Consider the following 13,606-nt stretch of genomic DNA (forward strand, 5'->3'; position numbering starts at 1 on the left):
TGACAGTCAAACACAAAGGGACAGAGCTCCAAGGCCGTCCCCATGCAGGAGCTCTGGAGCTCCAGAGCCAAGGGCTGGGCTCTGAAGGTGACAGCCCTGACGGGAGGCAGGTCCTTGTCAGGCTCTGCTTCCCCAGACCCAGGGCTCTGCATGCAGGCCCGTGGCCTCCTCGGGGTCTGCCTCGCAAGAAACACAAGCTGTGGGGAGGGAGAAATGCAGCAGTGCTTTAAAACCAATTTTAACATTCCCAAACCCAGATGACCTCTGTTGCAGTTCCTCAGATTTTACATTTCTGGTCTGTGCCACTGGCATATGTTGAACTTTGCTGAAACAGTACTTGCCAAGAAGTGTTTGTTTCTTTTTAAAGAATATCAAGGCTTTGGGGATTTTGGTACGGAATATGATTTGTAGTTAAAATACATGATGTTCACATGCAAAAGAAATAAGGCCAAGAAATTCAGTGTTTATAATCACCCACTGAATTTAAATAAATTGATTTAATTGGTTTCTGCGGGGAAGGAGGAAAGAGCAACAGAGGAATTCTTGTCACACGACTTCCATCTGAAATCTAACACAATTAGTACAGCAGGATTCAGTTACCAAAGGCAAAAAAAGAAGGGAAATCAGGAGTCAATTGAGTTGCTGCAAAATTTAATATCTTGCTGTCATCTTTGTTCTTGGTAGAGAGTTGCTGTAGCAACAGACCAAAAAAAGAACTTGCACAAGAGGAGGAGCTTGCTGCTCTTTTAACAACGTCTCTTTACCCTCCCTGAATTACTGTTTACAGCCGATCAATCGCTCCCTGAGGTATCAATGACTATCGACACAAGGCCAGAGCCTGCAGGTGTTACACCTGTCACACACACAATGGTGTTCTCAGCTCCTCTCTGCAGGTCACATGGTGACAACTCTTTTCTGTAGAACTGAGCCCATTCTTGTCACATGCAAGATACGTCTATTCCTTGATCCATTTCCATCACTGGGGGCTCTGCACCCTGCAGATCAGCACTGCGTGGGACTATGCAGCTAAAAATAAGAGACAGCTTTCGCCACCACTGCAGTTCTGGACAAGGCCAACGGCACAGCAGCTCAGGAAGGACAGGCTGTGGGGCAGCAGAAGGCAGCAGCTGCAGGGCAATGATGCCAGCAGCCTCAGGTCTGCCCCACAGAGCTGTGTGCAGTTGGTCATGCTGCAGCAAAGGAAGCTCCAGTGTTGGTGGTGGCTGGGCTGTCAGTGTTTTCCAATAGTTGGGTCCCTGGTGTCACACACAATCTCCAACTTTCCATCTGCATCGTGAAACCCACTAAGGGCAATTGTAGGCATTTTGAGATGCAGAGCTCCTAAGTGCAGGAGCAGGTTGGACAGCAGCTGCAGGAGCTTTCCCTGTGTGCCCTGTGGAAGGGCCCCTCCACAGTCCAGCAGGACCAGCAAGCCTGGCCACCATGGCCCTGAACATCCCTGCACCGAAACAGGGCCCCTGCACATCCCAGCATGTGTACCTGAGGTGGTGCTTGACTGGATTTGCCCGCAGGGCACAGAACTGAGGGGGAGCCCCATTCCTGCCGGGGCCCAGCAGCACCCCGAGCCCTCGGCAGCAGCGAGGGGCAGGAGGGGCAGGTGGGTGGGCCAGAAACGGGCTCATCTGGGACACCAAGGTCTTGCCCACATCCCCGTTTCCACATCTGTTAGTGGAATTAGCATTCCTACTTCCTTCTGAGGGTGCTTTCATGGCTTCTGATAGAAAGGAGCATCCCCTTGTGTGCAGACTGGATGGCCCTGCAGTCTTGCCTGTGTGGGGGGTGCCACCAACCTGTTGCAGAGATTCAGCCTAGATTGATTTCTTTTAAGCTTCACTCTGTAGCTCCTCTCTCCAGCATCTCCATCTGCCTTGAGGGAGCCCTCACGGAAGCAGACCGTGTGGCCCCACAGCCCTCTGTGCCCACCCAAGCCAGCCCTGGTGCCATTGCCCTGTCTCCAGGGCTGCAGCAAGGGCACTGCTTGCCTGTGGACCTGCTGGAGCAGTGGCTGGAGCCCTCCTGGCATCCTGCTGTGCATCTTTGCTCAAATTACTCGGTCTGTTGTACTTGAGGAAAATGATCCAGTACCTGCAGCTGGAGCCAGGGGCAGAGGGGCCCACCCCTCTGCCTTTGTTCGGGGCCAGCAGCCCCTGCTCTGTCCTGCGTTGCCGGGGGCTTCCAGCGGGACAGGGGACAGGAGAAAAGGAAAAGCCTGGGAAACTGAGCTTGCACTGTGTGCTCACACAAAGCGCTATTGTTCCGTGGCTCAGAGATGCAGTTTAGTAGGGCAGGCTGTCCTCCCCGAGCAGCCCCAGGCGGCACACAGGCCCAAGGGAAGCTGCATGTGGGGCCTCTGTCTGAACTGACAGCGATTGATGAGGGAAAAGGGGCCAAATGGAAAACACAGCTTTGAGGGAGAATTCAGCTCTCTCATTAGAGCTGAATACAGCTGGCCAAAGGGGCCTTTTCCTGGAGAAGCCCCGGGCTTCAGCCACATTCACAGCCTCATTGCAAATTCCAGCATGAAAGTGTTATTTCCTGAAAGAGTGGAAGGTTTTGGGGTGTCTTTAAGTGCCCCTTCACACGGGCACAGCCGTGGCAGAGAGACCCAGTGACCTGGCCCATGCACCACAGCAGCACCCAGACACTGAGGTTGGATTTTGTTATCTTGTGTCTCAGTCACTATTAGCAGCCCACCCAGAGGAATTTTTTAGCTTTTCTCAGGAACTCGGGCTAGGCACCCATCACTGTCCATCCCACTGCCCACCTCTGGGCCCACACAAGAAAACACCAGCATTTCCACATACAAGTTGCTTCCCAGGCTCTTGGCTTCAGCAGTAATTTAGCAGGCGGGCACTTTCTGATTTCCTCCACCAACTCAACTGAATGCAAAGTAGGTTGGAATAATCACAGCTACAGGCGTGTAAGGGCAGAGAGGAGGGGAATGGCCTGCTGAGTCTGCCCCACTGCACCACCTGGGTTCTTGAGTTCTGTGTCCTCAGACATTGCCTTCTGCTCAGGCCCAACGACACCCAGCCTTGCCTTGGGAGGTGAAGGCAGCCCTTGGTACAAGGCATAAGCCACGGCATGTGCTTTCGTACTTTCACATTGCAAAATCAGGAGAAAACAGGTAATTATTATTGCTATTACACAGTGAGGTCACAGAGGAGAGGAGAGGAGAGGAGAGGAGAGGAGAGGAGAGGAGAGGAGAGGAGAGGAGAGGAGAGGAGAGGAGAGGAGAGGAGAGGAGAGGAGAGGAGAGGAGAGGAGAGGAGAGGAGAGGAGAGGAGAGGAGAGGAGAGGAGAGGAGAGGAGAGGAGAGGAGAGGAGAGGAGAGGAGAGGAGAGGAGAGGAGAGGAGAGGAGAGGAGAGGAGAGGAGAGGAGAGGAGAGGAGAGGAGAGGAGAGGAGAGGAGAGGAGAGGAGAGGAGAGGAGAGGAGAGGAGAGGAGAGGAGAGGAGAGGAGAGGAGAGGAGAGGAGAGGAGAGGAGAGCACTGGCACAACACCTTCATGCAAGGGAGTGAAGAGGGTTGCACCAAGGCCTTCACACTCCTGCAGGGCTCACTCAACACACTGTGCAAATCTTCTGCACCATCAGGGCCAGCTCTGGCCTATAACCTGCAGGGAGCACCTGATGCCGGGAGATGTGCTGATGGAGATGTGCCTTCCCTAGAGAAGGAAGGCTGTTTACTGGAGCAGCATCAGTCGAACCTTCCCAGAAGAGCTGAAGCAGCATCAGCACTTTGCTGACATGAGCTGTGTCAGCACGTCCAGACCTGGCCAGGCCCTCCTGGATCCGCAGAGGGCTTGGCTGCATCGGCAGCAATGAGGAGCCCCCCTGGCCAAGCTCAGGCTGCCACCCCCTGCGAGGGTCCCCAGGCCCTGCCTCAGCTGTAGGACAGGGATGCTGCTGCAGCTCTCAGGGAATCCTGAACCTTCCCCGTCTGCAGCTCAAGCTCAGCTGTGGGGCTGTCCTGCAGGGAGTGAGGTCTGGCAGCACCAGGATTGTCCCCTCCAATCAGCACCATGGGGACAAAACAGCTGCCCGGGGCAGGCAGGGAAGGCTTACTGAACCACTACAGCATCTCAGCCTGGCTGTGCCTGCAGGACACAAAGAGACTCCCAGAGTGAGGCAAGGACAGCAATCCACTTTTATGCCATGTTTTTGAAGCTGTTTTCTTCCCTCTATGACCAGCACCACTGTGCTTTGGGTTTAAATTTGTGTGCACAGTGAATCTAATTTGATTTTTATCCTTTTTGTCTCCCTCTATTTTGCACACTACATTAGGCTTTTGTTCCAAGGCAGTTAAAGCAAATTTGCTGTGTGCTTTGAGCTGCCTTGCAGTGCTGGCAGAGCCTCAGAGCACAGATGAGTGTCACATAACAGACATGCTATCGATAAGGGGGAGGCTCACACAACACGGAGGCCCAGAAAACTAGAATTCTCACCACCACCAGTAAAACCAATTGTGTGTGAGCAGGTCCTTCCAGCTGGAGAACTGCACCCTGCAGTGACAGCACTGTGGCTGCTGGAGCTGCAGCCACTGGGGGGAATTGTCAGGGAGGCTCCAAGAGCTTCAACAGAAATAGTGACCCTGCTTTGTTCAGCTATACCCTGATGTTTGATTTCTCCTTCCCCTCTTTCTAAGTTCATGCTGTGTTGGCTGTGCTGCTCTCACAGCCCTGTGGAATGTGGAGGTGGCAGAGCAGCAGCTGTTGGTGGCCAAGGTCTGCTCCTGCAGCCCCCGAAGGCACCGTGGTTCTGCTCAGCAGAGCTGTGGATCCATCCTCCACTGCTGGGATGGGCCAGCTCCTGCTGTGATGCCACTCAATGAGCTGCATGTGAATCCTTCCCTTTAGACAGGATCAGGAATGTCCCAGCATGTTCTAAGTACAGCCATGACTGCTTTCCAGAAAAGACAGAAGCTCCCTGCAGCACTGACCCTTTCTCCCTGCAGCACTGACCCTTTCTCCCTGCAGCACTGACCCTTTCTCCCTGCAGCACTGACCCTTTCTCCCTGCAGCACTGACCCTGGCTCCCTGCAGCACTGACCCTTTCTCCCTGCAGCACTGACCCTTTCTCCCTGCAGCACTGACCCTTTCTCCCTGCAGCACTGACCGTGGCTTCCTGCAGCACTGACCCTTTCTCCCTGCAGCACTGACCCTTTCTCCCTGCAGCACTGACCCTTTCTCCCTGCAGCACTGACCCTGGCTCCCTGCAGCACTGACCCTTTCTCCCTGCAGCACTGACCCTTTCTCCCTGCAGCACTGACCCTGGCTCCCTGCAGCACTGACCCTTTCTCCCTGCAGCACTGACCCTGGCTCCCTGCAGCACTGACCCTTTCTCCCTGCAGCACTGACCGTGGCTCCCTGCAGCACTGACCCTGGCTCCCTGCAGCACTGACCCTTTCTCCCTGCAGCACTGACCCTGGCTCCCTGCAGCACTGACCCTTTCTCCCTGCAGCACTGACCCTTTCTCCCTGCAGCAGGACTCCAGTGGCTCTGTGGCACTGCTTTGCAGCTCTCAGAGGTGAGATACCTGTCAGCTCTCACAGCTTCTCTCCAGTGAGGACATGACCCTGTGCTCTGGGGCTCCTGCTCCAAAGCATGCCACTGCAGGAATGCAGCTGGATCCGTCAGCTCCCAGATCTGAGGGGCAGAGCAAAACACATGTGTAAAACAGGAACTCAGCTGCTCTGTGCCAGCTGTCCGCGTGCCCGGAATTGGTGCAAAACACTGTCAGAGCTAACTGGCAACCTCAACTGTAATGCAAACAGCACAGCCTGCTTGCACCCAGGGACTCACAGCCAGTACTTGTATGAGAGGCAATATGTTGTGGGAGATATTATTTTGAAATAAAGTGTGGAGTGACCTTTCATTTCAGGTTTTAATTAAGCTACCCTGCCTCATAGCTGCAGAGAAAAATCCTGAAGAATATAATCCAAGAGCATGGTAAAGTCTCAAATGTCAAAGGCGAGCAAAATTCTGAGCTGCTATTGTTTTAATAGTAAGTTTGCTAGTCCAAAGGACACAGCTTCTCCAGTGCTGACAGTCTGACTTTCTGTAGGACACATAAAATGCCAGACAAGTCCTATTTCATTTTATCACAAGATGCAGACTTACCTGCATTCAGGATATTATTTTTCCATCCTTTCACTCCCTCAACTCAAAAGAGCTACTTGCAGAGCTCTTGTCAGTCTCTGGCTGAAGGTCTAGATCTCCATTCTTTAGGGACTAGTCCCAAACCTCCTGTTCCCAGGCAGCATGACCTGGGCTGCATGGGATCTAAGCATGCTCATCTCAGGTTTGCTCACCTGCTTCTCTTTCTGTCTGGAGTATGGCTAGTTTCTCCCCAGGCAAATGTGCAGAGAGCCCAGAAATATTTACAGAAAAAGGCTAACAGTGGTGTCCAGCATTAAGACCTCCTTCCTTTCTGCTGGACTGAGGGAAGCAGCGCTGGAAGCTGCGGTCCTGCCCAAGCACCATCCGGGCAGTTACTGTCTCCTGTTTCTGTAGTCTTGGCATCCCTCCTGTGTCCTCTTGCACTCCTGTTCTAGGTTCTTCCAAGAGCTGTTTCATTGCCAGTGTTTGAGACCTAAGCCTTGGCATGCTCTTAGGAGGAGGAAATTGAGCTGACACCAGCACCAGAGCCTGCTGCAGCCTCACAGGGAAGCTGCTGCATGCACAGGGAGCTAGGCCAGAGCAGAGGGAGCCCCATTTCCTGAGCAAACCACCCACAAGGTCACTGTTTCATAATCAACTTGAGCAAGACCATGGGGGAGCAGAATGAAACACTTCTGCAAATGCTTCAAAACTGCGACAAAAACTCTGCACTGACACTGCAAGATCTTTGCTCTGACATATTTTGCACTAAACTGAATCCCACTAATCCACAAATGGGTTGTTGTGTGAGCGTGGCTCAGGTTAGTACAGAGGGATGAGTTGTTGCTCCCTCTTCCCTCAACTGTCACTTCTTATCCAAAACAGCTCCAGTTCACAGCGCATCCAGGTCAAAAAGAAGAACCAGGTCAGCAGAGTCAGTGACTGACACCTCCACACTCTCCTAAGACATGAAACACTGGGAAATTGCTGGGTAAGGAAAACCAAGAATTTGGGACAACTGGCACCTCCCTAACTCTCACTTCCACCGACTGATTTACCCCACAAAATAAGGCACAAGTGATTGAACAGATTAAATACTGTCATTCCCGTGCAGGAGCCACACACCACATGCTGTTGGTGCCCTGCAGGCTGTGCATCACAGCCCTTACACACAACACACCTGACACACCATAGGCAGAGCTGGCTGCCAAGGCTGACCACAGGAGCAATGAACACATGCAGGTAATGGGTTCAGCACTGTGGAGTGAGTCCTATACCCTCCAACCCAAAATCTTACAGGTAGGAATTTGGGTGAGTGACCCATGTCAGTGCTTAATTTGGATTCATTCCAACAAAGGGTTATCTTCCCCCACTATCAAATGAGTTTGAAGATCATCACATTCCAGAATTCCAAAATTACAAGCCTTGATTCTCTGACTTCACTGTTTTGCAGCTCAAATCCTCTGCTGAAGGGATTCCCTCCAGCCCAGAGTGAGGCATGCTGGAAGGGCAGCTCTAGAGAGCAGGACAACCTAGCCAAAGGATTGGCATCCACAGCCCAGGAGACTGAGGAGTCTTGAATTATTGCCATGGCTGCAAGTATTTCATATAAGCCACATTTGATGTTAATGTCTGCAGCCATGTAGTCATGGATATAGAACAAACAAATCACTAAATGCAGAAAAACAGTGAGAAAATTTAAATCTGGAGTTTGTTCTGGACTCTACTCTCTGCAGAGTTGCACAATGCTCCCAGTTTCACTTTAAAATATCTCTGTGATTTAATGCCAAAGAGCTGGGTTTCAAGTGAAGCCTGGATTCCCCATGGCTGACTTCACAGACTGAGTTCAACACTGTCTAACTTGGAAGGCATCTCCCCTCAGCCTCTGAAAAACCCAGTGCTGCAGAATCTGTTAAGGAATCAGTCAGATATCTGCTCAGACAGAGCATTCATCACAGCACAGTAATAGCCAGAAATTCACATGTGAACCTGAACGTGCAGGGGGTTGTCTCTGGCCCAGAAGAGCATGTAACTGCATGAAGAATTAGTACAGATCAGTGGTGCTTCACGAGACCCTGGCGGGGACTGCGGGTTTGGAATGGAAACTTAATTATCAAATCTGAGTTTTCATCTTACTGAGATCATCCTGTCAAAATTATTTAGTATGAAGGCGTAGCAGTAAGCAGGCGCGTTACCCAGGATTACTCCTTGTCCTAGCAGAGGAGGGGCTGTCCACTGGCAGCAGTGTGAAGCACATACAATTGCCTACGAGCGGCCTGTGAGCTGTGCAAGCACTGGGGCCAGAAGGAGATGCTGAGTTTGGCAGGACGGGCAGCAGGAAATGCAGTGTTTGCACATTGCTGCTTCTCACCTTGATGCTCCCTTCACTGCAAGCAGGCACAGATGGTGCAGCTAGATTGCACTGCACTGCTGGAGTGAGTTTGTGTGCTTGTGTGTGCCGTTACACAACCTCACCGAAGATACCGAAGATCACATCATTTAGGGAAAGCCCCTTGCAGAGTGTCACCCATGGAAATAGCTTCCTGTGTGCACACTCCCTCACTGCCTCCACAGGCGCTCTGAGCAGCTCTCCTGCTTTGAAATCCCAGGCACAGGCAAAGGTTTGCGCAGAATGGGCTTTAAGGAGGCAATCAAACTGTTTGTTTCACGTGGTAAAAGACAGTGTAGGTTTCCCATTTAAAAGCATGTTTAAAACAGAAATAAACTAGTGCATCAGACTTTTTAAAATAAAATACAAACCCTCAGGCTCCCCAAAAATGTCTTTTTAAGTGTGTGTGTGCCAGTTTTCTTTCAATATTCCCAACAGAAAGATTTCCATCCAGTAACATAATTTAAATCTTCTCTGCAGGACACATTTGAAGCAATTAGCTGACAATTCAGCTGAGCTGTCCGCCACAATATTCAGCTGCAATGACCATACAGGTTACATGCAGGCTAAGAAAATTCCCAACAGAGTCATTGGCACAAAGGTCACTCCAATTTCTGACAAGCTTCTGCTGTTTAAGGAGCTGGGATTTCCCAGTAAATCCAGCAGAGCTCCCTGCACTGTAGAAGCTGCTGTGGGCAGGACACGATGATGTTCATGCCCAGACACACAGCACCTCTCATGTCACTGAGGTCTATTTAAGGACTACAACAATTCTGCTTTTCCTCCCACAGCAATGACTAACGATTAGCTGGAAATAACCAACTAGCCAGGAACAAAGGTCTGAACAGCAGCCTGAACAGGCAGTCTCTCTGACAGGTGCTGGTTGTGCTGGCTCAGAAGGGAAGAGGTTACAGCCCTTGTGTGGCACTACTTGGAGTGCAGAAACCTTCTTCTAGGGAAAAGGGCCTGAAACTGATTTCTTCTCAGCTCAAAATATCAGCAATAGCAGGAGCACTGAGCAGTTAATGCATCCTCTGAATGTGTGGTTTAACACAACAGATGTTGAGCCAACAGCAAGAGGAGTGACAGATCCTCAAGTCCCCAGAGCAGGGTCACACAGAGGTTAACAGAGGTAAATTATCTGAAATCTTCTGATATTGCAATACACTACACATCTTGTACATTCCATCCTAGAGAATAATTAAATTGACTTTATAAGAGGGACGGTTTTTTGGGTGTGAAAGACAGACTTTATAATTCCATTAGCCTCTGTTCTGGCCCCTAAGTGATACTTGGCAAGTCTGTTAATATGCAAAAGCCTCAATTTGCTCACTAATAAATTAGCTGTTAGGAAAACAAAGCTTCAGATCAAAGGCATTAGTAAAACACAGCTGCAGACTCTGAAGATGCTCAGCAGTGCCCATAGTAACTTCCCAAGGCTGTATATTTTTAGCATCAGTGGCCTTTTGGAGTCGCGTAGGAACTAATCAGGTGTAACAGAAAAATACAACAATGCACATTGCAGAGTCACAATGAGATTATATATTCCTGAATTGTATTTCCATATCTGTTAAAAATGACTGTAGAGTTTATTAGTTTTCCATTCTTTAAAGCTCATGCTAGCTCCATCAGCACTGTGAGGAATCTCAGTCTCCTGGCTGCCAAAGCAGATTCAAGACCATCAAATTGTATCCCTGGCTGGAAGAGGAAGAAATCCTGAACTGTGCAACCTCTTCCCTTCCTCACACAGGCCACTGAGGCAGCACAAAGGACTGGACCCCATTAGCCCTGTCTGACTGATCTGCAGTTTGCACCACAGGCTGCCTACCCACACTTCATTCAGACCTTGCCAGCACCAGTTGAGGTTAAAATCCCATGAAAAATTCTGAATTGTAAACTACTTAATCTTTGCCTGCTTTTTTGTTTATTATGTGTGTAGGAATCTTCTATTGACTAAGCTGTCTCAAAGAAAGCTGGAGTGTCAGGTGAGAAGCAGATGCTGTAGATTAAAAGGTGATCTGAACAAACCCCCATGCTAGCCCTCACTCCTGTAGTAACCTCGTAAGCAGCAGGGAGGTACTGCACAAGAAGCAGTGACTCCAGTACCAGAGAGCATGCAGCCAGAATACCGCTGAGGAGGAAGTGGTACAGCCTTGCCCACAGTCCCCTGAAAGCAGAACCTTCTTCAAGAGGTCACAGGAGGGAAGAGCCTGCCACCCTCACGTGCATCTTTCTCTGAAAAGTTTTCTATACTGCTCACAGCATTTTTACTTTGGAAGGGCAAATTTTTGATTTCACTTCTCTGTGCACATATTGCAATACAAACCTAAATTTTTTAAAGTAACCTCTGGAGCCAGGAAGCAGCCTGAAGAACTTTAACCCTTGCAAACTCAAGCGTTGGATGGAATTTATACAACACATGCCTATCACTGCAAGACAAACCAGATCAGTTCACACTAAATTCTTTCTGCAGCTCTGAAATGAATGCATTCAAACCATGCAATTTTTCCAGGCAAGACTGGTGCAAGCATAACTTGGTATTTCGGTATTGGAAATTCAATTCTGTAAATTCGTTTATGCCCTAAAAATTAATTAAACCATTCCAAGAAGTTAATTTCAGCTATCCTGGTAAAAATGAGGCAAGACTTTGGAACACATCTCACTGTTTTCACAAAACTCACAGTGCTAAGGCTTTGTGTGTGCACAGTTTCTTACTGATGAAGCTCCCTCAGCAGTTTCCATTTCACAGATCTCACAGGTGACAAAGCTCGGTCCCTAGGCACAGGTGCACGATCAGTATGGCTGAGCTGGCCAGTCTGACATTTTTGGAACACCTTTCACATTCTGTAAAATGAGCTGCTCATCCTCTGTGGCCTCATCACTGCTGTAACCTCCCAGAGCAGCTCTGCAGCCACCCACACAGCCCCAGCACAAGTTGGCAATTGTGGCTTATTTGTTCCTGTGCAAAATCTGCTGGGGACAGGAAAGGAAGGAGAGTCCCCTGTTAACCACACATCTTCAGCATCAAGGGTTTGACACAATTCCTCACTTAGACTTGTGAACTCTTTGTCATGTCTTATCACCCAGCAGCCTCAGTTCACAGCTATTGTGACTAAGACACTGCGTTCACCAGGGCTGCCACAAACACCAACTAATTCTTCCCCCTCCAGTAACCGTTAAGCAGCTAATTCATTTCTCTCCTAATCTCAGTATCAAAATAACATTCCTTTATCCTTCAGCTGTAGATTCCCAAACACCATACTATGTTATCTTTCTCACACACATGAAAATAGAAAACTTGAGAAAAAATAGGTAATGAGATTAGATATTGGGAAGAAATTCTTTTCTGCAAGAGTGGTGAGGCCACCAAGTTGCCCAGAGAAGCTGTGGCTGCTGCACCCCTAGAAGTGTTCAAGACCAGGCTGGATGGGGCTTGGAGAAACCTGGTCTGGTCCTAATTACAGGGTAAGTTATTGGTTTTAATAAGAGAAGTGTATGGCAGATGTTATTTAGTTGTGTGCCAGTCTTGTGAGACAAATAATGATGATTCCAGGATAACATTAGGACCCCTTGCTTAGTTGGACAATTGCTACGTCCATCATTCCACTGACAACCCTGAGGAGCAAGAGTGCAGAAACGCTCAGCATCCTCTGGGATCCAGCCTGCTATTGATACGTGCATGCCAAATGGTCAAACCTGGAGCACAAACCCTTCCAGATAAGTGGACAGCAATGCTCCTCCTCAGGTGAGCACTAAGCCAGCCATGAAAATGATGCTGCCAGCTCATCAGGAACCACTGTTCCCTGTAAATGGGGCTCCCAGACATGCCCAACAGGCACCTGCTCATTTTAACTGAATACTGCTGAACCTGGGAGCCAGTTCAATTCCTCGGCTCTGGGAAGGGGCTCAAATGGACACAAAGCACAGCTGTGGTTTGGTCGTGAAGAGTTTGTCATATTTTCTCCCCTCCCAAAATACAGAAACTGTTCTGAAATGGTGCCTGGACAGATTTCAAGAGCTGCAGCAGAGCAGGCTGCAGCTCTCACCTGCTTCTTAACTTCAAATGTGAGGCCAGCTGTAAGGGTCAGAGCTGCACCTGCTAGGCCAGCCACATGGAATTCATTTGTCTGGCAAACAACTTCACCAAAAGATGCTGAAAATTCTGCTGGTGAACATAGCTCAGCAATCTGAGCTTATTGTCCCACTTGAACCACAAAGTTCTGCCTTGCTATAGGTGTTGCTGCAGGATAAAGCTGAGCAAAATTTATAAGTACCTCTGCTTTAGCTTATTTTTAAATTCTCATTGAAAGCCATCTCACAAACTTTCTCCATCCTGTTTATGACCCAAATTCCACGGTTTTCATCCCATATTTTCCAACTTGAATCACAAGTCAACCCACACCTTCCCTCATCGTTCTTGCGTGAAAGCAAAGCAATGCTTCCGAAGGTTCAATGGCAAGAGCAGTGCCTCAGGCCTCCTGATGGCAGAACCAGAACACACATGAGGAAATGAACACAAACGGTGCTGCTGACAGTACATGCTGCACCTGGGGAGGTAGAAGCTGCAGGGACAAGTTGTGTTTACATTTATCATTCCAGTGGTGGGTGTAAAGACCTTGGGACTGGAAATGAGGAGGGAAAATAGAGCCTATTCAGCTTCATGTAGCTCACACTTGGTCATAGTGACGGGGGCAGGGCCATGGCAGGTAGAGTGGCCTCTCTTTGTCTCTCCTGAAAAAAGACATTTAGCCACTACGTTCTTCTTTAAAAAAAAAATTCTCATTCTGGGACCAGCCCAACCATCGAGAAAACTGAGCAACAAGGAACCAAAAGAGAAATGGCCACCCCATGGTTTGCCACCCACGGCACAGGGGTTACGGCAGCAGCGGCGGCCGTGGGAGTGTCCGGGCGCCAGAAGCCCGGCAGCCCAGCTCGGGAGCTCAGCGCCGGGACCCGAGGCGCTGCGGAGACACCCACACTGCCGGAGTGCTGGGCTTGGAACGAGGACTGACCCGCGGGCCCGGGAGCGCTCCGCCAGGGACATGAATGACCCTGGCACAGGGTGGGAACACGCACAGAGCCGCGCCGAGCCCCGGC

Source organism: Fringilla coelebs (genome assembly GCF_963513975.1).
Source record: "Fringilla coelebs genome assembly, chromosome: 13".
Taxonomy (NCBI): Eukaryota; Metazoa; Chordata; class Aves; order Passeriformes; family Fringillidae; genus Fringilla; species Fringilla coelebs.